Source organism: Camelus ferus, chromosome 11 (genome assembly GCF_009834535.1).
Source record: "Camelus ferus isolate YT-003-E chromosome 11, BCGSAC_Cfer_1.0, whole genome shotgun sequence".
Classification (NCBI taxonomy): Eukaryota; Metazoa; Chordata; class Mammalia; order Artiodactyla; family Camelidae; genus Camelus; species Camelus ferus.
This window is the reverse complement of record NC_045706.1, coordinates 12,532,591-12,559,868: the sequence shown is the minus strand read 5'-3', so window position 1 is coordinate 12,559,868 and position 27,278 is coordinate 12,532,591. Positions and strand designations below refer to the sequence as shown.

General features: G+C 45.3%; 1 long non-coding RNA gene across 1 annotated transcript in view; it reads right to left on the bottom strand.

The window, feature by feature from the left end:
- The window catches only part of LOC106729429, a 76,691-nt gene that overhangs the window by 10,757 nt on the left and 38,656 nt on the right, over window positions 1–27,278 (bottom strand). The window contains exons 5-6 of the long non-coding RNA XR_001365837.2: window positions 13,527–13,636; window positions 1,096–1,196 (exon numbers count right to left, since the gene is read on the bottom strand). This is a non-coding gene — a long non-coding RNA (uncharacterized LOC106729429). The remainder of the gene's footprint in view (window positions 1–1,095; window positions 1,197–13,526; window positions 13,637–27,278) is intronic.

The following is a 27,278-nucleotide window of genomic DNA, read 5'->3' as shown; positions in this document are numbered from 1 at the left end:
ACTCTCTGAGCTTTACTACCCTCATGTGAAATTCGAGATAATGATGTTCTTTAGAGAGATGCAGGGGGAAATTTAAAGAAAACCACTAGGGGAATGCCTCCCGTGGGGCTGGCATGGTGTGAGCATGGGACATTATATGTATATATGCCCAGCACCGCACACTTGATTCTTACCATCGGGTGGTTAAGTGCTCAGAGTTCAGAAGATGTTCACAGCAGAACCTGTACTTCTAGCTTCTCTTTCCAGCTCATGCCCCATCTCCACAGTGACACTGGGGGCCTTCATCCTAGATTCCCAGGCTGCCTCCTTCTGCTGCTCCTGTCTAGCCAGCAGGGAAACCCCTCCTAGCTGGTCCCCTACTAAATCCACCTGCTTCCTCATGCCCCCAGGTCCTTCCAACTCAGGGTTGTTATTTGGTGGGGGCACACTGGGAAATCGTCACTGTGATTAAAATATTGAAATCCTCTCATGCCAGATGGTAAAAAAGCATGCATTCACTACAAACCATCAAGCCCAGAGGTTACCAGGTGGCCAGATGCTGGAGAGGATGCTGGCAGCCCTCGCTGGCACTCAGTGGATGGGGACAGCGTGGGTAAGTGCGCTGCCTGCCCGCTGCCCCAGAGCAGCCAGTGTTGGTGGGCACAATGGAGCAGGTGGCAAGGCAGGCAGCCACTGTCTCAGAGACTCTCTGACTCCAGACCACACGGTAGGTGTGTGCGTTCCTAGCCATGATGTGTGGTCACTGGGCCACACTTCACTGGCTGCAAAGGAACACCAGGTGCCAGGGACCTAGAGACTATCGCTCTGATAGGGATGGCCTTGGGAAAATTTGATGCAGTCCCCACAGTCAACTATAGCTCAGACAGGGGCCTCCTACCTAGTGGCAGCCAGACAAAGGAAAAAAATCACTCCGCAAATGAGCTGATAATTATCAGAGGGACTGAATAAATGATTTGTGCTACAATGTTTATTCCTAAGATGAAATGTCCCCATAAGTAATTTTGTTTAGTTAGAGATAGAAGGTAATGGCCTATTTTGGATTTATATATTAATTAATTATGGCCCAAACTGTACATATTTCACATATCCTCTTACCTTGAGCCCCTCCCAGGGGTCCTCCTCAGGGTCCTGCTTTACTTCTGTGGTCACTGTGACACACCTGGCTTTGCACTTGCTCTGGCCTCAGGCTGGGACACCTGCAAGACAGTTAGGTGTAGCTAAGACAATGCTTACAGGGAAACACTGTTTTTAAAAGTCAAATGCTTATATTACAAAAGAAGAAATGTCTCAAATTAATTAAAGATGATTGCCCTCCTTACTGAGGGTGAGCCTCATCTAAGCAGTTGATGGCATGAACAGAACAAAAAGGTTGGCCCTTCTGTAAGTAAGACAGCATTCCTTTTGCCTGGCTGTTGAGCTGGAACAGCCAGCCTTTGGACATGAACTGACACACCAGCTCTTCTTGGGTCTTGACTCTGCTGGTTTTTGGACTGGAACTGACAGCATCAGCTCTCCTGGTTCTCAGACCTTCAGACTATCCATGTCTATCTCCTGTTGGTTCTGTTTTTCTGGAGAACCCTAACTAATACCAGCCCCCATTCCTCAGACTTCCTTTCGTTCTCCTAGTTTTGGCATGCGTTGGTGTCCATCAGGGGCCATGAGAAGGAAAACCTCCACCCCAGGAACCTGTGGTCACTGGTATTAGACCTCTTATTTCTGTTGTGTCCTCCCCCTCTGGATGCCTCCCCATCACGTTGTTGAGTCCTGCTCCTGGGTGGGCAGAATCACCCTGAAAAGATGGTGAACTGGCCCAGAGGGGTCATTCTGAAAGCACTAGATGAGTCACAGGGAGCCTTGCCCAGGGACTGGGCTTAGCCGCGCGGCTGCTAATCCATCTCCAAATGGCTCCTGGCTCAACCCGTATGGAATTAAGTTCAGAATTAAAATTCAGATCTTGTTCTGGACCCAAAGGGCAGACTTGGCTATTTTCCTCTGGGATAAAAAGAGGCCCAAGGCTGGCCTGGGATGTGTTGCTGCAGCAGTTGGGAGCAGAGGGGCCAGTGGATTGGTGAATTGTCGGTTGTGTTGAGAGGAGACAGAGTTGCTGTAACCACGGGGTTTATGGATGTAATGGCAGAGCCTGGAGGGGGCCAGAAGGCTAAAGAACCCTCAGACGGGAAACAGCCTCCTGCCCACCCTGTTCCAAAACATCAGCTCTCCCTGCAGGCCGGGCACCTGCTCTCCTCAGAGTGGCCACCTCCCCCTGGGCCTTGCTTTAAGTGGGCTAAAAAACAAAATTCAACTGAGTAAATGTGAAGATCTGATTGGCTTTACTCAGTGATTCAGGAATTCTGCGGCATCTCACTGAGTAAGAAGGGTGCTCACTGGGAGGGATTGTGCCAAATGGAAGGTTCTTAAAGGCAGGAGGAGGGTGGGGCAAAGAAGCTACTAGCAAAAGAAAAGAAAGGTTTGTTTCAGACCAGTTCACCTTCTTTTGGGGGAAGAATGAAGGTCTATCATGCAGATTATCTCTTCATTCCTAGGTGGGGGAAGGCACGCATGCCCTTCCCCCACCACAGATTACCTCATTGATGCCGACCAGAAAATTCCAGACTGGCCAATTACCATTACCTTCCTGGGGAAGGTCAAAACTACAGTTAGGTCAGGTAGTAAATCAGGTCGGGTGGCATGGATTTTAGTACAGGTGACGCCATTTGGGGCCTTTGGTTTTTCTCTTTAACAGGTGGCTGCCTGCTTTTCTCCTAATTTTCTGGTAATCCCCTTCCAGAGGCTGCCTGTGGCCATGGCAAGAGCTTTGACTGCCACAGTGCCCTAGTCTGGTGTGCAGGGGCCTCCTTTCAGGCTCCATAGCCCTCCTGTCATTTCTCCCACATGGCCTAGGAGCCCCCCTGCATAGAAGGCCCCTCCAGTCTCCTAGCATTCCCAAAGGGGTGAGTCATTTGACACCCCATGACTGTAACCACCCCCTCCTGACCCATAAATGCCTGTGTGTTCTGGGAGCTCGGCCTGGCATCCGTGGGAGCACACTGTCAATCCCCGCTCCATCCTGGCTCCGCTTTCCGGGAGGGGACCAGAAAACCTGATGAATAAAACCCATCAGGAAGCCTTGACCTGGGAGTCGGTCAGAACTCATGCGAGAAGCGGCAATGTTACAATTAAGTAAAGGATGACCTCAATTCGAAGACAGTGTTTGTTGAATTGAATCTTCAGCGGGTTAACTTTCCTCAGATGAGGAAAAATGATATTTGGGATTAAGTCTTCACCGCACTGAATGCATTACTGGACTTCTGCTCCTCGTCACTGGGAAAGGGACGTAACCTTCACGAAGGCGGTCTGCGGGGACGGCGACAGCCGGCACAGCCGCCGGGTGCTGACTGACCACGGGGGATTAAGGCTAACACAACTCATTACACACGGAGAGTAAGCTGATTTGTTTTTGTTTTTAAATAAGCCTTATTAAACTGGCTGCCACTCACGTTGGATCTGCGGGAGCATTGCGGGGCCAGGCTTCGCTGTCCTCGGCTTGGCCAGCAGCAAAGTCGCTTTTAAACAACTGCTCCTTCCTGCTTCCGAGCCGGGAATAACCAGCAGAGCCTCGGCCTCGCTGCTGCAGGGCCCGGGGGACGGGTCGGGAGGCACATCTGGGAGCAGCTGCGTGTTGCTGAGCGGCGAGGCCACTGTCCCGGGTCAGGCGGGCATGGCGGGCATGGCGGGCATGGCGGGGTCCCTCCGCTGTTCTCACTGCATCCATCCGCCTTTCCCCACTGTACTTGACTTCCCATTCACATGACCTCACCTCCTTCTCTCTTTCCATCCTCTGCACAAGCCGTCTAGAAACCCTGCCTCAGTTATAGACTAGATCAGCCGTTCTCAGCGTGTGTTCTGGGGATGTTCGGGAGTCCCCTGGATGCCTTCAGGAGACCCACAAGATCAAAACTATGTTCACAAGAGAATATCACGATGTTATTTGCCTTTTTCCCTTTCAATCTCTCACGTGTGTGGTGGGGTTTTCCAGAGGCTGCGTGACATGTGATGACGTCACTATCCTGATGGACTAGGACTTCTGGGTTCTTGTTTGCTAAATAGTTCTCAGTTTCAATTTTGAATATGGGAAATATCAATAGAGATAAACCACATAAACGAGCCCTTTGGGGTTCTTCAAAACACCTTAAGAGTGTAAAGGGGCCTTGAGAGCAAAAAATTTGAGAACCTCTGTTCTGTGTATTTCTTGTTTTTCCCTTCAAGGTGAAGTACCATGGTTATTGTAATACTTACGCATTTTTTAACCATTTAACACGGGTCAAAACTCAGGTTCACTCAACAACTAAACCCAACATAAAAGCAACTTGAATGTCCATCAACAGGAGACTGGGTTTTCTATTATTTATTGAATTTAGTTTTTTCCTTTCTTATTTTGCTTTTTTAATGGAGGCACTGGGGATTGGACCCAGGACCTTGTGCACGCTAAGCATGCTCTCTACCACTGAGCTATACCCCCTACTCCCTAGGAGACTGGTTTTTAAAATCATTAGACTGAATGTTTGTGTCCCCAAATTTTGAAAACTAACCCTCAATGTGATGATAATTCAAAGTGGGGCTTTGGGGAGGTGATCAGGTCATGGGGGTGGAGCCCTCATGAACAGGATTAGTGCTCTCCTAAAAGAAACCCCAGAGAGCTCCCTCACCCTCCTGCCATGTGAGGACACCACGGGAGGAAGGCCATCTGTGAAGCAGGAAGCAGGCTCAGTCACTGAACCTGCCAGCGCCTTGATCTTGGACCTCCCAGCCTCCAGGACTGGGAGCAATAAATTTCCATTGTTTACAAGCCAGCCAGCCTGTGATAGTTTTGTTATGGCAGCCTGAAAGGACAGAGGGGACAATGGGACATCCACACAGTGGAATGCAACACAGCTGTTAAAAAAGAATGAGTCTGCTCCATATCTCATGAGCTGTAACAATTCCCAGCAAATATTGGCAATTTTTTTTTAACAGCAAATTTAGGAATATTGTGTGTCCCCATTTTGTCTGGGGATAAAAAGCCAGATCAATGTGTTTTTATAAGCAATAAAAAATATCAATGTACATATCAAAATAGTAGTCCTCGAAAAGGTGGGATTAGGAGAGAGAAGACTGTGAACTTAAAATATATATATATATATATATATATATATATATATATATATATATATATACACACCCATATATTGTGTATTGTGTGATTGGGTTCTATATTTGCACAATAAAGTAGGAAAAATTCCTGAATTACTCTGATGAGGTGCTGTCATTCTGAGCAGTGGGGAATGTGTCCTGGGGCTCTGTGGATACCTAGTACTTCACTGTGGGTCAAAGCAGGACAACGCAATACCTGATTCCCTAAGCATCCCCCACCCCTCGCCACCCCCCAGCATCTTGTGCCTTCTGCACAAGAGTGTATGTGGGTAGGTGAGTAGGGGTGAGGGAGAAGGGGTACAGCTCCAGCCAGTCCCTACAAACACCTTATCCCATGCATCTCCATCTACAAACCCTGCTGAATAACCAAGAGTTGAAAAAAGCCAGTCTTGAGGATGGGGTTTCTAAGATGGAGGTGGAGTATCCACATGCAAGGGAAGTAGGTGGAAAATTTGACAAAACCCTGGAGATGGTTGGCAGAGTCCCAGGAAAGCTCAAATTATCTCCAGGCTTGAATTTTCCTGGTAGAGACTTAAATTTTCCTCATCCCCTCGGACGGGGAATCCAACTGGCAAAGGAATCCCGAGCAACGTGGGCCCCTGCTGGCCATTTCTCTCCACTTCCTGTCTCTCTGGGCTCTACCTCTCTCTCCGTTTCAGTCTCCCCACCTTGTTTCTCAGTCTCTAATTCTTGCCTGTCTCTCCTCTTCTTATCTGTATCTTCACCTGCCACTCAGGGCCCTGGGGCTGGCCTGGGAGCCCAGAGCCTCGTGGGCTCAGCCCCTGAGAAGCAGAACTGTGCCCAGGTGGGCCCCCTCTGGCTCCATAGGCAGCTTGCCTTGGAGTTTGATCAGCTGGATTCCTTTCCTGGTTTAGTCTTCTCTTTTCCTCACTTTTTAGCTCCAGGGTGAGGAAGGCTGGGAGGCAGAGGAACCTTTGAGAAGCTTCTCTACTAGATGAACTGAGACTTGGACTGGAAGGAAAAGGCTGAGCAGGGGCTCCGCGCTCCACAGCTGGGCAGTGGAGAGCACACTGCTTATGTTCCCCAGGTTTCATCAACCCCAAAGTTTTAACAAGAGGCCACCAGCTCTTTAGACAGTGCCGGACAGGAAGGTTTCTCAAACAGACTCCTTCAGGGCCCTGGCCAGAGCAGCAGGCTGGGGCTTGGGTCATTCAGCACAAAAAATATTAAATGAACAATGACTCTCTGCACACAAGTGGCGACTTTCCACTTAGGGGAATTTATTTTCCACTTGAAAAGCTAATGAAAACTAGTCATGGTGAAAAACCCAGCCAAAGAAAGAATCTAGGCTTTCTTTTCTTCAAGGGAAGAATAATACCGAGTTCTAAGTGACTCTCTGTGGAATCAAGACCCAGGGAGAAGAGGGGACTCCGACACCTGGGGTCCCTCAGACTCCCATCAGAAACTGGCCTTGAGGTCGGAAAGGAAGCTGAGTGGGGTTGGCCATGGCCAGAGAGGCAGGAAACAGGCTCACTCTTCAGAGGGGTGTGGGGAATGCCTGAACAGAGAATTCTGGAACATCTGAAAATAGCAGGAAAGTCCTGGCTAGAAAGCCTGAGAGAGACAGGAACTCAGCTGTTTTAATAAACTAGACACTTTCTTAGCTGTTTCTTTTTCAGTTCCCCGTGCTGAAGTGGGTGCAGGGAAAACTTGGACTGAGGCTAAAATGTTCCGGGTATGATGTTCTCTGTTCATGACAGACTGCCTTTCCTTCTCAGCATGCTGCCTTCACTGGGGCTTTGGGCCCAGCAGGCTCCTCCTTTCCAACAGAGGGCCCTGCCTCCAGGAAACTTCTCAGCTCACCCCATCCAGGCTCTTCACCCCCATCACCCAGGGCACTGACAATATGGCTCACTTCTACTGCTCTGTGATCTGTCAGATACTCTCTCCCCTGCTTAACAACCTTCCACGGCTCCCTATTGCTTCCAGAAGTTGTGCTTTTTAGGGTGCCGTTCAAAGGTCTTTATAATCTTGCCCCTGTCTCTCTCCACAGCTGCATCTCCCATCATGACCTTGAAAGCCTCTTAAACTCCAGAATTAAACAAAGGATGCACGCCCCTAACTGTACTCTTTTACACCCAGGTGCTTCTGCACATGTGTTCCTGCTTCAGGAACTCCTGTCCCTTCTGCTTTGCCTGCTGAGTCCTTCAAGAAGCAGCTCAGCTACCGTTCTGTCCTTCCCCCAGCCTGCACTGCTTTGAAAAGCCAGTCCCCAGCTCCCAAGGCAGCGTGGCAGGCTCTAGTGAGAGCACTTGGGACACTGAATGGTAACTATTCAGACTTTGGCCACATTCATGAAGCCTCAGTCTTCTTGTCTGTAAAATGGGAATGAGAGGAGCTCCAAGCAGGAGGGGAGGTGAGGATTACAAACAAAACAAAGCATGAGAAGCCTCTGGAAGCACTCAGCTGACTGCTGACTGGGATTATATTCTTAGACGGTAGACACTTTGACGACTTCAGCGTATGAAATTGGCAGGAGGACATCACTCAACCCATAACAAAGGTCCACCAGGAATCTCACCTCAAGGAAGACTTCTGCACCCACACAAGCTCATATAATCCCCTCTTTGGTGCTCCTACAGCACATAGCGTCTGAGGATCTTAGTGGCTGCAGGCATGCCTGGCCTCCTTGGGTGATTATTCTGTCTTCCTAAGGCTGGACTTAACTCCAGGTGGGTAGCATTTGCAATTTTTTTTTAAAACAAGCACAATGCAGCAGAACCTCTCTTATCTGATGGTATTAGGATTGGTGGTTAGATGATACATTAAAAATCCAACAGGAATGCCCGCAGAAGGCTTGCTAGCAGCGTGGGCCCAGCATGTGGTGGATGGAGATTTCTGCAGGGATGGAGAGCTGAGGTTAAGCACTGCAGGTTACATGGAAGTTGACCAGGAGAGATTCTCCTGCACAAAAGCCAAACAGCAGCTTCTGAGATGAATGAAAACTGGGCGCAAAGTTATCCAACCTCCCTCTGAGAGTGCATTCAAAAAAAAAAAAAGAAACCATGGAGACTCCAGACCATTTAAGGCTCCTCATATCTGCTACCTGGGTGTCAAGAGAGGTGGCCATACAGAATCACCTGGGGGCTTCAAAGGTGGAAAGAAATTCTGGGCTGCAGTGAGAGGCCCTGGTGGAACCTGGATTCTGAGAAATAAGGCAGTCTTCTGAGGGTTAAACTCTAAAACAAATATAATAGTTCAGAGAAGAGATGAGCAAAGACTTTGTTTCATCTGGTTCACAAGATTAACATATCCAAAAGAGAATGTGGTCATCACCAGGGTGCGTGTCCGTGTGCAAAGCTAGGGGAACCCAGGGAAGAGAGGAGCAAGACTTAGCAGAGCCAAGCAGTGTGTTCTTGGCTTTCCCCAGGGGAAAGAAGGGGACTCTGGGCCAGGAACTCGAGTGCCTGGCCTGTGCTGAAGGTGTGTCCAGTTACGGGGATAGGTACTCGTAACATCAAGTTTTAGAGTGGGATGCTTCTGTGATTAATATCACCCACCTCATCCGATGCCCCACTGCCCACCATCAGATTCCATACTCACTTAGCCACTGACTGTGGTTTGGCTTCGCAGCTCTCCCCACGGGCAGGGCACGTGCCCATGAGCGGAAGTGCAGACCCAGCCTGTGGGGATGGAGGCTCAGAGCCTAGACTGGGGTCAGCCTGCCTGGGCATGAATCTCAGTTCCTCTCCTCACTCGCTGGTGTCCTCTGGAAGGTTACCTAACCTCTCTGAGCTTCAGTTTCCTCATCTTTGGAGTGGATTTAATAACAGTAGCTGCCCCACAGGCTGCTGTGAGGATTAATGAGATGGTCCATGCAAAGTGCTCAGCACAACAGTGAGTACATCCCAGGCCTTTAAAGACGTGTAAGCTCCCATCATCACTAGTACAAATATTATCCTAAATAAACATCAGTTTTCTTATCCATCAGCCACATGTCCTTGAGAAATGGGTCCATTCCCAGGGGCTGGCAGTCCAGTAAGCTTCAGGAGGACACATCTGCTCCTTCCTCTCTGGACCCCCGTGTCTGGGGTACTAGAAGCTCACTAAGTGGTGAAGAAATGAATGAGTGAGTGTCAGTGAGCGGCCAGTCAAGTTCTGTGGCCCATCTGTCCAGGACCGGGGTCAAGTCACAAAGGTAAGCTGCCCCGCGCACTTGTGCCAGGTGACCGGTCTCTTTTCCTGGGGACAGCTGACCCCAACCAACCCCTGCACGTCACTCACTCTTGGGAGCTAGCGCAGGGGAGTTTGGAGAAGGAGCTCCTGGGGCAGCTGCTAGGTCACCAGGCCAAGGCTTGGGTCATTTCATCCAACTTCCCAGGCTGCTGAATTGGGTACTTACACTTGCTTCTGTTTTCTTATAGTCTGGAGGGAAGGGAAGTGGTACTGAGCCGGCAGCACCCTCCCACGCCTCGTTACTTATTCTCAGTGTGTTCCGTGGACCAGCCAAATCACCCTCAGCTAGGAGCTTGTTAGAAGTGCAGACTCTCAGGCCAGACCTACAGAATCACAACCTGCATTTCAACAAGATCCGCAGGGGCCATTTGTGCACAGTAGAGCATGAGAGCCCTGCTTTAGGGCAACTTCCATGGAGAAGCTAGAGTCTGGTCACCTCCGGAAGAGCAGCTGGCATTTAGGAGCTGCTGGTTCTCCCCTGCTCCAGAAGGTGCTCCCAGTATCTGACCAAAAAGATGAGGGTGGCTGGGGCACGGGCTCTGTTCCTGCTCCTTCCTTCCAGAGTATTTCCTCTCTCCTTTCCAGAAGCTCTTATGCTGCTCGACAGCCCTGCCTTTCTTTACGATTATAATGAGAGATCTCTGCTGTTTGCTGATTGAATCGGTATTTGTTTCCTTGAAAAGCGTGTTTTTAATTCAAGGGAGTTGTTAGCACAAGCTGTGCTACTGTGAGTTACATCCCGGCAGTACTGCCACAGGCCCCGGCATGCACCCTCCGGCGCACAAGGAGAAACAGGATGCTCAGACTCCCAGACAATCCCCGACCCCCTCCTCTGCATCTCTCCTCATCTGCCCAGCTGTGCAGACCTGGCAAGGCGGGAACGCACTCCCTTTGTTCTCCCCACCTCTTACCTGCTCAGGAGAGAATACAAACGTATGTCAATGACAACACAGTAGAATCCGGTGATAGCCTAAGAACTCCTAAATCTTCCAAACTACTGCCTGCATTCCTCTAGCTTTATATCCTAGCATGCCCGAGCGGACCTGCCCTCCGGGTCCAGCCCCAGCAGCTGCAGTCAACATCTGCTCATTCCAGCTGCTTTGGGAAATGCCGGGGCTCCAGGTACCAGCCTCCTCCTGGCTGCACCTTCCAGAGTGGGGTACAGATAAGGAGCAGGGGCTGATGGGGGTGGGGGAATAGAGAACAGAGCCCAGAACTCTCCCAAGTCCAACTCTTGCAAAGGCTCCTTTGACTCCCCATGTGAAAAACCAACTAACAAATGAATAAACTCAATGAATTTGAAACAAGAATCCCAGGGCAGGACACAGGACAACTCCCGGTGGGTAAGGTCATGGCAAAGAGATGGTGTTTCTTTCCCAAGCACCTCTATGCTATATGTGGGAACCCAAAAGAAAGGTCTAGAATTTTCCTTGAGCAGCTAGAAGTTAGGCTTTTGCCCTCAGGTTCAAGTTGAAAACAGTGGCTGGAATTCTGTGTCCACTCTGCCAGCCAAGGGGGGATGGGGAAGCTCCTTGGAGGTGACAGGGCATCCTGGTTGGCTCCTGTGGCCCCAGCATTTGCAAAGCGCTTTGTGAGACAAAGGCTGTGAGGGGCCCACTCGCTCATCATAAGTGCAAAGAGGCCAATGCTTTGACTCCAACCCGTTTCTATTTTGGAGCAGAATCTTCCAGTTTGGGTGGGGGAAGCAGAGTAATGTACAAATTCATTTCTTAATGAAGAACTGATCATTTAAAAGCGTCCTGCTTCTTTTACCAACTGACTCTATAATTAGACAAAGCACGGTCACTTCAGTTCCCTGGCTGGCTCCCCAAAGCGGGATCATTTGGTTCAGGGTCTATCAGGAAACAGATGGCAAGCTCCGAATAGGATAATTTAAGGTCTTCTTTTTTTTAAAAAAAAAAAAAAAAAAAAAAAGAAAGACTGTTTACAAAGGTGTGGGCAGGATATCAGGAAACCAAAGGGGATAATGAGGATACTGAGCTTAATCACTGATTATGGGACTCTTACCACCCCTGAGCCTAAGCGGGGGCGGGGTGAGGGAAGAGGGCATTGTGGGAATCTGGAAGGAGACAGTCAAGTAGGGAGGGTCATTTTGACAGGAGCTGAGACCTCCAGCCCAGGGGTGCAGCCAGCCTGTGAGAGCTGCGAGAAGCTGCGAGAAGGCAGCCAGAGGAATCGATATTCCAGCTTCACCCTCCCTCTGCCTCCAGTCATCTACTAAGTCCTCGCCCCATCCCCCTGTTGACCCAACCTGATCAGGAGCCAGAGAGAGAGGAGCCTACTAACGTAGTGCAGACAGGTTTTTGTTTTTTTTTTTAATTTTAACATTTACTTTTTATTGAGTTGTATGCAATACCTGTGTAATGCGACTATGCACTGTACAAAAAATACCCGTATTTCCAAATAACATTATGTGGTGTAGCCCGCAGTCTCTGCAAAAGCATTGGGAGTAACCTGTGTCTTTACACTTCACAATGCATTGTTGGCTGCTGTGGAAAGTATAATAGACTTAAAAAAAAAAAAAAAAGCCAAGTAGGAATAAACTTTTCCAAACATAGACCTACACAGCTTACAATGGAACCCCAATGGAAAAAGTCAAATGACCATATCTGATGCAGTATCTATAAAATACGGACTCGGCAATAAAAATTCAAAGGCACATAAAAATACATTTTAACTTTAAAAATAACTCAGTTACAGTAATCCTTTGCTTGTGTCGCACCAACATGTAGCTGACAGTCAAAATTTCACAACATGGATACAATACATGGGGATATGTAAGAGCTACAAGGGATTTCCCGAAACCCATAAAGTTGTTCAAATGTGAAAACAGGGGAAAGTCTGAACACTGAAGGATTTGCCATGATGAGCCCAAACTCGCCGTGGGGAGAAGGGTGGAGGGCGAATGCAGAGGGGCCGAGAGGAGGATGCAGGAGCCTTTCTTACATCGCCCGGGCCCCACCTGGCCAAGTCCTTCTCTGGCTCCAGCTACACAAACATCTAGTTGTTTTCATTTTGCTCTTGAACTACGCACTCCTGGGTCATTATTATTCTGCACTGTCTGATATCTTCTCTGCCAAACCAGCTTGTAAACTCTTTGGGGACAGAGATTGCATTTTACCTTGAATTCCCCACCCCCACAGCCCTGGGTCCCTCCCTTGCACACATAGGTACTCAGTAAGTGTGTGCGTGAGTGTGCCCGCACATGCTCATTAGTGAGTATAGGCTGTTTTTTTGCAGTAACAACCATCAGACCTTAGCCACGTTACACAATGAATGCTTTCTGTTCACGCCACCTGTCCATTGCAGGTCATCATGGGGTGCTCTGTCTGCCACAGTGACTCTGGGACCCTGAATGGCTTCATTTTAACACACATATCCACAACCACAACAGAAGAAGGAAGAGAGTGTAGTGAATTACACCCTGGCCTGAGGTTTTTGCCCAAAGTCACTTTTGCACACATTTCATTAGCCAAAGCAAGACTCGTGGACATACGTCACTTCACCTCAAAAGTGGAAAAGGGTGAAAAAAATTTCCAGCCTCTATGCAATCTCTTTGTTGAATGAAAATATTTTAAAAATTCAAACCAAGTTCTCAGCATTGTTTTCAAAAGTAGAAAAGCATATTCAGTTATCTTCAGAAACTGTCCATACCTAAGAACTCTCTGAGTGACCTTAGCCATCAGGGGTCACCATCAAATTGTCTTGTCTACTCAGTTTCCTGAAGAAATTGCCTTGAAAAAACATGAACAGACTATGACTAAAGGTGTAAAAGATAATTATATTTTAAAAAGATAGTGTCTACGCTCTGCTCCCTCTTACTTTTTGTAATCTTTTGCGTACCATGAACCCTGAAAACAAATGCCAATACTGCTTCCTCAAAATAAACCATCAAAGGAATTTTGAAGGCTGGACTTAGATGGATGGTTTACTTCCAAAGGCAAACCAGATCTTTTGGTATGAATATTAATTCACAAGGTCACTAGGGGCCTCTGTAGGGTGAGAAAAGAAGGATGAAATTGACCTTTATGACTCAAAATGGGCATGGTCTTCATGATAAATTATCATAGCAGCAATCTCAGAAACTTAAAAAAGTGAGTGGCTACCAGGGCCCTTACCTGTATTCCTGAAAGTTTGGGTCAGTTCATGTCTGGAATCTTCTTCCCAGTCTTTCTGTGGCCCTGCCTCTCATCTTCAGCTTTTTCAGCAATTCAAATTCTGATATGACCTGCAGGGAGGGAGTGAAGGTGATCAGAAAGTGTAACTTCCACTTTTATAATTCCTTTACCTGATTATAAAAGTAGTATATGCTTATTTCAGAGAATTTGAAAAATATGAAAGATAAAAAAAGAAATAAAATACAGCCTTATTTCCCCACCCAGTGATCATTACCGTCAGTGTTCTGATGCCTCCCTCCCTCTTTTTAACTTTCAGTTTTCCCTTTATTGATTTTTAAGTTAAGTATTTCCATCATTCACTCATCCTTATTTTTTGAGCACAAACTACTGTCCTGTTTTCAGCATTAGTGATATAATGGTAGAATAAAGGGAAAAAGTCTGTTCTCATGGAGATAAAATATTGTCAGAGACAGTTATTAAAATTCAGTGAGCAGAAAGACAACAGGAAAATCTCCAAACACTTAGAAATTAAGCAGCACACTTCTAAACAATTCATGAGTCAAAGAGAGAATCTCAAAGGAAATAAAAAAAAAAAAAACATAGAACTTAAATGAAAATTAAAATATAACATCAAAATATGTGGGGTGCAGCTAAAGCAGAGCTAAGAGGGAAATGTATAACATTAAATGCTTACTACATTAGAAAAGAAGAAATGTCTCAAATGGGTGGAGTGTATAGCTCAAGTGGTAGAGTGCATGCTTAGCATGCATGAGGTCCTGGGTTCAATCCCCAGGACCTCCTCCAAAAAAGTAATAAATAAATAAACCTAATTACTCCCTCACCCAAAAATTAAAAAAAAAAATTATTGAAAAGAAGAAATGTATCAGATTTAAAAATCTAACTTCCTACTTCAAGAAACTAGGAAGAGCAGGACAAAATTATACCCAAAGTAAAGCAGAAGGAAATGTTCAAGGTTGGAGTGGAAATCACTGAAATTTAAAAAAGGAAAACAATAGGAGAAAATCAATGAAACAAAAATTGATTCTTTAATGACATCAATAAAATTGATAAACATCTAGCAAGACTGACAAAGATAAAAAGAAGACATAGATAATCAACATCAGAAATGAGACAAGGGTCACTACAGCTCCTGCAGGCGTTTAAAAGGTAATAAGCAAATACACTGAACAACTTTATGTTCATAAATTGAACAACTTGAAAGAAATGGACCAATTCCTCAAATATCATAAACTACCAAAACAACCAAGATAAAATGGATAATCGGAATTGCTCTATAATCATTTAAAAAATTGAGTCTGTAATTTTAAAAGCTTCTGAAAAAGAAATCTTCAGTTCCACACTGGAGAATTCTCCCAAACATTTAGAGAAGTAACATAAAATTTACATCATCTTTTCTAGAAAACAGAAGAGAGAGCACTTTCCAACTCATTTTATGAAGCTGGTATCCCTGTTATACCAAAACCAAAGACAGTACAGGAAAAGAAAACCAGGAGACTTTCAGTTTCTGGTCTGGCACATATGGAGCTTAGAAGTCACCAGTGCATCCTAATAAAAAGCTGAACAAACTGAAATGTCAACAACTCTTCTTATGTTCATCAGACAAGTGAGGTCACAAGGCAAATTCCTGCTCCAAAAATTGGAGAAACAAAGAGGAGGATACAGAGATTCACACCTTACCAGAGCAGAAACCTCTGTGGAAACCAGTGCAGGGCTAGAAAAGCCCGAACTGCAACTGACAAATAGTTGGAAGCTCAGTGTGGAGCCTGTGAGTTAAACTCTCCACAGAAACCAGTCATAGGGGCCCCCACAGTTTGGGGAGTTTTACCTCCAGGACATCCACTAGGATCTCACAGTGAATACTGGAGAAAAATCCCCTTGTGCCTCCAGCAGGGAGATGGAAAAAGGAATCATTTTGAAATGTGCCAGAGAATTCAGTTCTTAACAAGCCTGCCCTCAATCAAAATTATTTACTAGAGACTAACATACTGGGGTTTTATCACAGCCTAATTAAACCTAGGTGAAGAGAAATACTCAGCTCCAGCCTACTTTAGTCCTCCATGTGAAGGAAGGAAATACCAGCTCCAGCTCCCTCTAGCCATCCTGTCCCACTGAAGCTGGGGAGGAGGAACAGAAGCATTGGTGAAATTCACAGGCCAGGGCACGGACTCACCAAAAGATTGAGACCCAATTGTGGGACTAAAGAATGCTCCCCCTGCCCCCATGCCTTACCAGTACATTACTAAATGCCTCTTTACAGCAGTTCCTTTTCCCTAGTACATCCTGCCTGGCTTTCAAAAATTAAAAATTACAAGACATACTGAAAGGCAAAAAAACATAGTTTGAAGAAATTGGTCAAGCATCAGCACCTGAGTCAGATATGGCAGGAATGTTTAAATTATCAGGCCAGGAATTTTTAAAAAACTATGATTAACAGGCAAAGTGTTTTAAAAGAAAAAGTAGACAATGTGTGAGAACAGATAGATGGTACAAGTGGGGAGACAGAAATTCTAAGAAAGAGTCAAAATGCTGGAGATCAAAAACACGATAAAAGAAATGAAATTGATGGGCTCATTAATAGGGACATGGTTGAGGAGAGACCCTCTGAAATTTGAATAGAATTTCTAAAACTAAAAAGCGAAGAGAAAAAGACTGGAAAAGAATGAAACAGAATATCCAAGAACTGCCGGGCAACTAGAAAAGATGGAATATACGTGTAATGGAAATACCAGAAGGAAAAGAAAGAAAGAAACAGAAACAATATTTGAAGTAACATTGACTAGGAATTTCTCCAAACTGATGTCAGACACCACACCACAGATCCAGGAAGCTCAAAGAACATCAAGCAGGGTAAATGCCAAAACAAACAAACAACAACGAAAAACTACACCCAGGTATATCATATTCAAAATCCAAGAAATCAAAGATCAAGAAAAAAATCTTGAAAGAAGCTGAGGGGGGAAAACACCTTATTTATAAAGAAGCAAAGACAAGAATTATGTCCAACTTCTCAGAAAACATGCAAGGAAGAGGATGGAGTAAAGTATTTTGACATGCTGAGAAGAAAAAAAACCCCACCAATATAGAATTTTATACTCTTGGAATTATCCATCAAAACTGAAGGATAAATAAAAACTTTCTCAGATAAACAAAAATTGAGGGAATTTGTTACCAGTAGACCTGACTTTCAAGAAATGTCAAAAGTTCTTTAGAGAGAAGAAAAATCATATAGATCAGAAACTTGGATCTATATACAGAAAGGAAAAACACTGGAGAAAGAATAAATGAAGGTAAAAGAAAAACTTTTGTTTTTCTTATTCTTTGTTGATCTAACAGATAGTTTTGTTCAAAATAATAGCAACAATGTGTTATATATATAAGCACATATCATCATATATACACACATACACTTAGGAATGCTTATGCATAAGTGAACTGAATTATAGCAGTGATATAAGAGACAGGAGGGAAGAATTAGGATTTTGGGGGGGTTTTTTGGTTATATGTTATTTCTGTTGTTGTTATAAGGCATTTACACTACCTGTGAAGTGGTATAGTACTTGAAAGCAGAGGACTTGCAGTAGTTGTAAATGCATATTGCAAACTCAAGAGCAATCAGTTTTTTTCTTAAAGTATAATTTTAAAAGGTGGTTTTTAAAAGTTTTTTTAAAAAAGAGTTTTTCTAGAAAAGTATAATTTATAATTGATATGCTAAGAAATGAGAAGATGAAATCTTATAAAATGCTCAATTAAAATCACAAAAGGCAGAAAAATTGTGGAAGACAAAAACAGAAACAAAGAAAAAGGACAACAAATAGAAAACAGTATCATATATGGTAGATGTTAATTCAATTATATCAGTAATCTTTTTAAATGTCAATGATCTAAATATCCCAATTAAAAGACAGAGACTGTCAGAATGGATTAAAAGAAAAAAAAGACCCAACTATATGCTGTCTGCAAGAAACCCACTTTAAATATAAAGACACATATGGATTAAAAGTAAAGGGATGGAGAAAGATACATCATGCTAACATCAATCAAAGGAAAGTAGGAATACCTATGTTAATTTCAGGCAGAGTAGATTTCAGAGCAGATTTCAGAGCAAGGAAAGTTATCAGGGATAAAGAGGGGTATTACATAATGATAAAAGGGTCAATATTCCAAGAAGATATAACAATTCTTAATGTGTATGTGCCTAACAACAGAGCATCAAAATTCACAAGGCAAAAACTGAACTGTAAAGAGAAAAAGAAGAATCCAATACTACAGTTGGAGACTTTAACATCCTGCTATCAGAAATAGATCCAGCAGGCAGAAAATCAATAAGGACATAGTTGAAGTAAACAGCACCCTTGCTCAACTGGATATAGTTGACATTTATGCACTAGTTCATCCAGTAACAGCAGAATACACATTCTTCTCAAGCTCTCATGGAACATTCACCAAGATAGACCATCTTCTGGGCCATAAAACACACTGTAACAAATTTAAAAGAAATGGGAGTCATACAATGTCTGCTTTTGGACCACAGTGGAATTAAACTAGAAATTAATAACAGATAGATAGCTGGAAAACTCCCCAAACACTTGGAGATCAAACAACACACTTGTGAATAACACACGGGTCAAGTAAGAAATCTCGAGAGAAATATAAAAATATTTTTTAACTAAACGAAAATGACAATGCAATTTATCAAAATTTGTGGGATGCAGTGAAAACGGTGCTTAGAAGGAAATTTATAACACTGAATGCATGTGTTAGAAAAGAAGAAATATCTAAAATTGATAATCTAAGCTTCCACATTAGAAAACTAGAAAAAGAAGAGCAAATTAACATAAGAGAAAATCCAGGTGACCTCGGGTATGGCAAAGACTTTTTAGATACAATATCAAGGGCATCATCCATGAAGAAATCACTGATAAGCTCGATTTTATTAAAATTTAAAACTTCTGCTCCATGAAAGGCAATGTCAAGAGAATGAGAAGACAAGCTGCAGACTAGGAGAAAATACTCACAAAAGACATATTTGATAAAGGATTGGTATCTGAAAATACAAAAAAACTCTTAACACTCAACAATAAGAAAACAATCTGATTTAAAAATTAGCAAAAGATCTGAACAGACCTCACCAAAGAAGATATACAAATGGCAAAACACTTATGAAACTATGCTCTATATTATCATTTGCCATCAAGGAAATGCAAATTAAAACAATGAGACACCACGACACATCTACTGAAATGGCCCAAATCCAAAACACTGACAATGCACACATAAGAACTTGCACATAGATGTTTACAGCAGCTTTATTCATGATTACCAGAACTTGGAAGCAACCAAGATATCCTTCAGTCCAGACAATGGAATATAATTCAGCGCTTAAAAATAATGAGCTATCAAGCCATGAAAAGACCTGGAGGAATCTTAAATGTATATTACTAAGTGAAGGAAGTCAATTTGAAAAGACTACATATTGTATGATTCCAACTTTATGACATTCTTGAAAAGGCAAAATTATGAAGACAGTAAAAAGATCAGTGGTTGCCAGGAGTTGGGGGAAGGAACGAATAGGCAGGACAGAGAATTTTTAGGTCAGTAAAACGATTCTGTATGATACTACAGTGGTGGATACATGGCATTAAACCTTTGAACCCATAGAATGTACACCACCAAGAGTGAACCCTAATGTAAACTATGCACTTTGGTGATAATGATGTGCCAACGTAGGTCATCAATTGTAACAAATGTACCACTCTGGTGTCAAGATGTCCATAATGGGAGTTGGGGGTGGGTCAGGGGCAAGGGGTATATGGGAACTCTCATACCTACCACTCAATTTTGCCGTGAACCTAAAGCTACTCTAAAACATAAAGTTTAATAATAAAAAAAGAAAACTACAGTCCAATATCTCTCATAAACTTAGATCTTGAACAAAATCTTGTTGCATAAATCCTCAACAAAATATTTGCAAATAGAACCCAATTACGTATTAACATACATTCAAGAGGTTGTATGATTTAATGAAACGAGCTAAGACTTCAAATTTAGATACACTTAGTTTCAATTACCAGCTTCCTGCTTGGTGCAATAATTCACTGAGGCTCAGTTTACTGATCTGTAATACAGAAATAATATGCACAATTTAGAATTTGTATTTAGTATATGAAATAATATATCTAAAATATTCAATAGAAGTTATTATTTTGCCATATTTTTTCAGGTCTGAGAGAAGTAAAATGTTATAGATGTAGCTAAACATCTAGTTCCATATCCCATTCTCTTCTCTCTCTCACCAGGGAACATTATCCTGAAGTTGTCAGCATGTATAGTTTTGGTAAATGTTTTAATAGCATTGCTATTTTAATACATGTTAAAAATATTTATATAGCATGGTTTATATTTTTTAAACAAATATAAATGCTATTATACAGTATCTGTCCTTTGGAATCTTCCATTCTTTAAACATATGCATGTGTATGTGTGTATGTATACACACACACACACATAAAATTTCAATAACTGAGAGCATACTGGGTAGGTATTTCAGAAACTTGAACACCTGCTTCTGACAGTGCCAGTTAACAGTATATCCAACTGGAATATACACTCCATGAGAGTTCATTCTTGAGCCTTTGGACAGCACCGGGCACATAGTAGGTGCTCAGTAAATCAAGGACATGAATGATGGATCCCTCTAGCCCCCTCAACTCCTCTATGAGATGGGTATTGACTTTTCCTTTGGAGCCGAAGCTGAAAGACATTAAAGAACATCTAAACCTTGGGGTTGAAGCAGTAAATACAGGATTTAAAGGCACACAGTCTGCCTCCAGATCTCATGAGCTTCTCACCTCTCTACCCTGGGCAACTGAGTCTAATCATGACTTTGGTGACCTAGGAGATGGTCATCTCCTTCAGGTGGGGCAGTGGCAGGTCTAACCCAACTCTGCACCCTCCATAGGAGGCTAGGTGAAGGGAGGGCTCCACTCCTGAGAAGCAGGGTGGGAAGCAGCGGTGGCAGAAGGAAAGACATCCAGCTGAATTCCCAGGACGGAGGGGAGAGGAAGTTCTGCCTGCTGTACTGAGATGTGCCAGGAGGACAGAGCCTTCCTGGTCACAGCTCCAAGGGCTGAGCTGGATGGGGAAGGAAAGGTGAGAGGCTCTGGTAGAAAGCACAGTTGTCCTGGTAAACAGGTACTTAGAAAGCACTCTTGTGCAGCAAACTGTTTTTGCTTGTTTGGAGGAGGTGCCAAAATTAAAGCATAAAGTATCAACTACTGAGTGAGTGCTTAGCATTACACACGCATGCTCACACCCACACCAAAAACACTCGCACATAGTCCCTGCACACACTCACCGCGCACGCACGCACCACACATCGCCTTCAAAACATGACACGTCTTTCTTTTTCCCATTTTACTTCTGGATTTACTGAACGAATGAAGAGAGTTCCCAGAGTGACTGTGTCTGAGAGCATTTTCTGGATGTCACCACTGTCGTGCTGCAGCTTGGGTTCCAGCCGCCTCTCTCTGGAATGGCATCTCTGAAGTGAAGGCCAGTATTATGGACTGAATGTTTGTGTCCCTCACCCCATTTATATGTTGACGCCCTCAGCCTCACTGCGATGGCCATCACAGATAGAGCCTTTGGGAGGTAAATAGGGTTAAGTTAGGTCACAAGGAAGGGGCCCTCATGATGGGGTTAGTGGCCTCATAAGAACAAGAAGACAGAAGGGAGCTGAGGAAAGGCCATGTGAGCACACAGCAAGGAGAAGTTGGCCCTTGACAAGCCAAAGTGGGTCCTTACCAGAAACTGGATCAGCTGGTACCTTGATGGTAGACTTCCCAGCCTCCAGAATTGTGAGAAATAAGTGTTTGTTGTGTGAGCCATCTAGTCTGTGGTAGCCCGAGCAAGTCAAGACAGAAAAAGTCCTCAGACAATGGCCTACAAGACCCTGCATTGTTCAGCCCCTCTTCCATCTTTTTGATCGCCTTTTTGATTCCTCTTCCCTCCCACTCTCTCTAACCACCCTGGCCTGCCTGATGTTCCCCAAAGGCACATAGCACATTTCTACCCCAGGGCCTTTGCACTCCCATCCATTCTGCCAGGTACACTCCTCTATGGCAAAGTCCTTTGTTTTCATCAAGCCTTTCTTCAAAAGTCAATTTCTCCATGAGGCTGACCCTGAAAACTATTTATAATTGCCACTCACCTTTCCCAGTCAGCACTTCCCATCCCCTTTACATGTTCCACATTTTTTTCCATGCATGTATCACTTTGTAACATATAATACTATTTTTTCTTGAAAACTTAAGTATATTTATCTTAATAAAATGCATTAATTTAGATAGAATCATGTAGATGACAACTTGTAGCCTGAGAACGGCTTCACACACCACGGCTGCTCTAAGGGATCCTAAGAGCCTATCATTCATGATGATACCTTAGCAGTCATTCTGAAGGCATTTTTCACATGCTCTGAATTCTCAGTGTGGACAAGCCCCTGATTGTCCTGGTCAGTGGGTTGTATTTTATTGCTGTCATGGAAACTTCCTTTGTATTGAAAGTTTTAAGTCACTATGACGTTTGTTCTGAACAGAGCACTGAACTTGCACTTGCACCACATGAAAATCAAAGGCAAGGGCTCCCCAAGTTATATTCAATAATGAATCACATATAGTATTCTTAATGTATTATTTTTATTGTTGACTGATAGTTACCCTCTCCAAGAATGTAATTTCAGAAGAACAGAGATATTTATATATTTTGTTTACGGATGAATCCCAAGTGCCTAGAACCATGCCTGACACAGAGTTTCTGCTCAATAGGTATATTTTGATTGAATGGAAGAAACGCATTACCCTTTAGCCCGCCAGCCAAGGAGATCACGTCATACCAGGATCGCCCAGCAGATGGCAGCCGATGAACGCCAGAAACAGCTGGGAGCCGAGGCTTTGAACTCAAGGTTCCTCCCAGTTAAGGTGCAAGATAACAACCCAGGAGACAAACCAAAATCAGCTTACTCCTAGTGCAGACTCACATTCTTAAGAAGGAGGTTGTATGTAGGAGGTGAGCTGCTGAGCTGACAAAGCTTTTATCTACTGTCTGAGGCTGTTTACCCACAGTTCAAGGATAAAAAAAAAATGAAAACAGCTGTTGAGAAGAACTGAGGTCTGTGTCCTCCCACGGTGGGAAAATAGGGGTGAAGAAAGCCTACCGCCTCGGATCTGCACCCCTTCCCCAATGGATGGCAAAGCAACATCTGACCACTATCCCCGAAGGACAGAAATAACGCTAAGAACTAACACTTCTTCCTCTGTGAACATGCCGGAAGATGCTCTATTACAAGAACCTTGAATCTCCCTCTGCAATACCATCCTTGGGGCCCCTGCCAAGCCGTGCTCTTCCTGGGTGCTTCTGTTACCCATGCAATCAGGGAATTGAGATGCAGTGGTAACAAACCCTTCAAAAGCCAAGTTCAAGGTGATCCTGCCTTGGATCAAATTCAGTGTTTGAGTGTGTCAGGTTAGGGGGAGGCTCCAAGGCAGATAATGCTTGTGAATCTGAGTCTGCCCTCCCAGAACTATCCAAGCCAGCTGGTCACCCTGGTTACTGCTACGCTGATGAGAGCCACCATGTATTGGGTGCTTCCTGTGTGCTGAGTGCATCAGCTGCATTCTCCCATTAATCCTCAGAGCAACTCTCTGACAACCACACTGTTCTCATCCTTATCTCACAGATGACACCTGAGGGGGTCACTTGCCCCAGGACCCAGCAACACGCTCTCAAGCTCACTCTCAAGTGCTGGGAGGGAGGAGTCTGAAAGGCACCCCGGATCCTGACGGGCCTCAGAGGACATTTAATCCAGCTCCTTCTCTTCAGACGGAGAAACTGAAGACCAGAGCAGGAACTGGTCCAAGTTCACGCAGGGAACCCAGAAGCCCGCCCAAGCATCACGCACTACAAACCATCCTGAACCTTAACATTCTAGCTGATGTCAGGTGATCCTCATCCCGGAGTCATGGATTTTTATATAATTTCCCCCAGATTCCACATGGGCTTCAGTCCTCACTGGCACTAAAACTTCACATGAGATCGTGTCACAACAACATCTCTTGTTTTAGGAGTTTCATCATGGAGTAGACTGTCCAGCCAGGATCACTCTCTGAATGTGAGTTCGGCTTATGCAGCTGGTGTCCTTGGCCAAGCCCTTCAACCTGAGCTGGTTGGTTCATCAGTAAAACGGGGTAACAACATTCATGAAATGGTATGTTATATTCTAGGCCAACACAAGTATAGCACAAGCCACAAATGCAAGCCACATGGTAATTTAAAATTGTCCAGTAGCCACATTAAACACAGGTAAAGGAAGCAGAGGTGCCAAAGCACTTGACATGCACACACCATGTATAATTTCCATAATTTATTTCACTTAGCCCAATATATTCAAAATATTATTTCAACATTGAATCAATATACAATTGATTGCAATGTACACAACTGTGGACAGCTGATTACAACTACGAGGAGATACCGCACGTGTGATTTCCCACCAAGTCTCCAGAAACCTGGTGTGTATTTTGTGCGGATGACACATCTCCATTTGGACTGGCCACATTTCAAATGCTCATTAGCCATATGTGGCAGGTAGCTGCGGTGTTGGACTGCACTGTTCGCGGCCTGGAAAAGTGTTCTGAGCACATGGCTCCATGTCTCAAGGGTCTGTGTATTTATACCTTGTCTATGGTGCATCGTCTTCACTGTGGCCTGAAGATGATCTGCCGGGACCCTGACAGGTCTGGAGGGTCTGCTTTTAGGCTCAGCAGTGGGATGTGATAAATCCTCAGCACCTCCCTGCTCTGAGCAATCAGTGGGTGCTTCTGAAAACCAGATCAATTTCCTTCAGCATCACAAACAGGACTTTTGCATTCTCTCTGCAAAAATCCGTGTCCGTTTTGTCCTTGGTATGGCAGGAGCGTTTGTAACCACCGCACAACAGACTGAGATCCAATGAGGACCAAGAGAGGGGGGTGAGGCGGTAGGAGAGCTGAGGGTCTGTGTCTTCCCTGCCCTGTGGGGTCCTGGGGCTCAGGGACCCCTGGACGCTGTCCATGCTCTCCCACTCAGAACCTCAACTGGTCACGCCCAGCTCAACTCTGTGGCCTGACCTGAAACCCCATCGTTACCAGGAAGCTCACCTCTGTGGCCAGTACTTACATTCGATGATTCTCCAGTGTCGGGGCTGTGACTGCACACAGGCTGTGCTCAGAGAAACACACAGAGGCTCAAGTCAGGCCTCACCCTCAGGCGACTGGGACGGGAGGTCGGAGCCTGGGTTCTCCTGACAGCGGTGGTCACTAAGGGTTGGGGAGACGGCCAAGGCGGGTGGCCTATAAGGACAAGGAGGGACTTGCGAGCCCGGGCGGAGACAAAGTGGGAAATGCAGGTGGGGTAGCTCAGACACAGGGGCCTGGGCTCTCTAACGGCTCTCGGAGTAGAAGGGACTCACCCACTCTCCCTTCACCTCCAGCTCCCACACGGATCCTTCCTTTCTTCCAGAAGGCAGTGCTGAGGGGAGAGCTCTTGCCTTTAGTGGGCCTGGATTCAGATTCTGACTCTGCTACCTGCTGTGTGACCTCAGCAAGTTACCCAACCTCTCTTAGCATCATGTCCTCCTCTGTGAGAGCTCCTTCCTGAAGTCGGCTGGGAGTAAACGAGGGGTGAGAGAGAGGTGGACTTCTCACCACTCGCCCCCTGTAACATTCACATTATACCAGGAGTGTGTCTTACGGCTTTCTTCTTTTTGAGCATGCAGTACTTGTTCAATAAAAATAAACTAAAATACCCTCCCCTCTCCCTACCAATTACAAAGGAAATCATGGTCATTGTAGAAAATGTCCAGATTTTGAAGGAAGAGCATGAAGATGCTGTGCTGTTTCATTGCTGAATGTTTGAGGACCTGGGGAGATGGTTTGCTCCTAAATTCATCTTCCATGTGTCACCATGTAAGCATTGGTTGGGATTTAGTTGGGGCAAAAGGAAAACACCAAAGAGGCTACTAGTGCATGTGAATGAACATAGATGCCCCCAAAAAAGCACCACACACGCACACACAACCGAAGGGCTACACTGCACCCCTTAACAACCAAACCACTTCACAGCCACATACCAACAACTGAAGGGTTGCCTCCCACACCCCCAAACCACATCCCACACCCATAAACACAGATACTCCAACAACCAAAGCTCTTTACGCACATGTACCCAACAACCAACGGGCTTCACACACACACCCCTTAATAATAAAAGAGCTTCACACACCTTCTCAATAGTCAAAGCACTTCATTTACACACACCAAAAACCAAAGCTTCACACACACGCACTCACACATTCCCCACAACCAAGGCACTTTGCGCACACACGCCACACCCCGCAAGAGTTTTACTCCCCTAACCAAGATGCTTCATACTCCCCCCAAACAATAAAACGCTTTACTCCTACACGCAACAGCCAAAGCCCTCTGTACAGACGCCCCCACGAAAGAAAACCCCGAAGCACTTCGATTTGTTTGCAGCAGCAGCAGGCACTTGAACACCAAGACGTTCAACTTCGACTTTCTTTTCAGATTAATGAGCAGAGAAAGATTGGAGGCGGGAGGGGGGCAGAATGGCGGGAGAGAGCAATTACACACAAATCTTTTCTCTGTTGATTAGGGATTCCTTCTCCAGCCTGCTTTGGCTCCAGCTAAATCTTTTTCTAATGAGATGTGGCTTATCCAGATCAGGGCGCTGAGAAAAAAGTTGCAATTAACTTTAAGAAGAAAAGGAGTGAGTGAGAGAGAGAGGAAAGGGGAGGGGGGAGGCAGGGAGACTGAATAGGGGCAGGGAAGGGCGTGGACCAGGCTCTCCCACAGGGCAAAGGGGTACAGGCCGCAGCCTCCTTTGGACCATCAGCTCCTTCGATTCCAGAGTTTAGGGAAAGTCCCTGTAACCCCTATGCTTGCTTGGGTTAGCCTCTCAGCGCCCCGGGCTCTGGGCTGCAAGCAAGCGTAGGGAGTCCTGGGTCTCCTCCTCCCCATTCTGCGCACCTGGCGGTGAAGGTGGGGGAGAAGGGACCGCTCAGCTGCATCTTTTTCACACCTGAGCTCTACCTTCTGCCTGCTTGCTCCTGCAAAGACACGGGGCCTCCGCCAGCTGCCAGGAACCTCCGTGACCCCTAGGTGTCAAGTCAGCATGAACGCTTTTCTCAAGACTGCTGGGTTCAGCTCTCCACTGGCAGCCAAAGGAATCGGTCCTGAACTGGGTCTCAGGTACTGACAGCCAGGCTGGGGTCTCCCGAACTCGCCTCACTGTTCCCAGCTGGGAGAAGGGTCTCGAGCTGTTTTCATAGTGAGCCACCGAGAAGAGTGCAGAGCATCTGAGATTCAACGAGACATTTGGTATAGCAACAGGAAAGATGCTCAAACTCCTAGAAAATACACAGATTTACCTTCCTTTGCTTCTTTGTCCACAGCATCAAGCACCAAACTACGGCTGCAGAACAGGCACTTTCTCTCCCTGGAGCTCAGTTTCTTCATCTGTTAAGGAACATACGCAGGCTGCGGGGGGCACCGGATCTCCAGGGGCTCTGCCCATCCCCACGCCCTGAGATCCCGCGAGAGGCACAGACACAGACTCGAGATCCCGCGAGAGGCACAGACACAGACTCGAGATCCCGCGAGAGGCAGAGACACG